At 37.1% G+C, this 1052-nt stretch overlaps 1 pseudogene across 1 annotated transcript; it reads left to right on the top strand.

Annotated features, from left to right (window-relative positions):
- Positions 1-238: 238 nt before the first annotated feature.
- LOC311168078 (small ribosomal subunit protein uS8-like) lies at positions 239-654 on the top strand (annotated as a pseudogene). The gene has a single exon. The product of its transcript is annotated as a small ribosomal subunit protein uS8-like (transcript).
- Positions 655-1052: the final 398 nt, after the last annotated feature.

The following is a 1052-nucleotide window of genomic DNA, read 5'->3' as shown; positions in this document are numbered from 1 at the left end:
CTAAGGAGAGAATTTTCAATACATGTATGTAAAGTTGTTCCTACTTCATAGATACACGTTGTTTCTTCCTTTCCATCCTTTTCTTCTTTCCATCAATCCTTCCTTCCAACTATATTTTCACCTAAAACAGTTTCCTAGAAATTAACCATTTGACTTAACAAAAATGGCTCCAAATGATCTTCATAAGTAAACAACAAAAGCTACCCCCTTATAATTAAAGATTTGCAACCAGCTCTTTCCGCCATTTTTCCGTGCCGCCATAATGGTGCGCATGAATGTCCTGGCTGATGCCCTCAAGAGCATCAACAATGCCGAAAAGAGAGGCAAACGCCAGGTTCTTATTAGACCGTGCTCCAAAGTTATCGTCCGGTTTCTAACTGTGATGATGAAACATGGTTACATTGGCGAATTTGAAATCATTGATGATCACAGAGCTGAGAAATTGTTGTGAACCTCACAGGCAGGTTAAACAAGTGTGGAGTGATCAGCCCCAGATTTGATGTGCAACTCAAAGATCTAGAAAAATGGCAGAATAATTTGCTTCCATCTAGTCAGTTTGGTTTCATTGTACTGACAACCTCAGCTGGCATCATGGACCATGAAGAAGCAAGACGAAAACACAAAGGAGGGAAAATCCTGGGATTCTTTTTCTAGGGGTGTAAAACATATGTGGAAATAAAATGCCTCAATGGACAAAAAAAAAAATTTGCCACCAATAAAATATTCATCTGCCATATAACTCTTGCATGTATAACAGCTCTACCTTTGGAACTCAATCATGAGAAGTATTATACTTTAAACATGTACAAGTACTAGTATTCAAAAAATTACTAATTTGATAGATAAAAGGGCATTCTGTGGCTCTGTAGAAAAGGTTTATCCCAAAACATTGTCTAATTATAATTAAATAACTTAGTTTTGGAAATGCCTTTCCAAATTATTAGGTTAATTAATCTCCTCAGTCTGCTATTAAAATTTCACCTATAACCCTACTTCCAACTAGCAAACTCTTCCACAGCCCTACACATAGCCACACTTATGTCTCCAGCTTC

Source organism: Talpa europaea, assembly GCF_964194135.1.
Source record: "Talpa europaea genome assembly, chromosome: 1".
NCBI classification, from domain to species: Eukaryota; Metazoa; Chordata; class Mammalia; order Eulipotyphla; family Talpidae; genus Talpa; species Talpa europaea.
The sequence above is the reverse complement of the archived record's forward strand: the minus strand, read 5'-3'. Positions and strand labels throughout refer to the sequence as shown.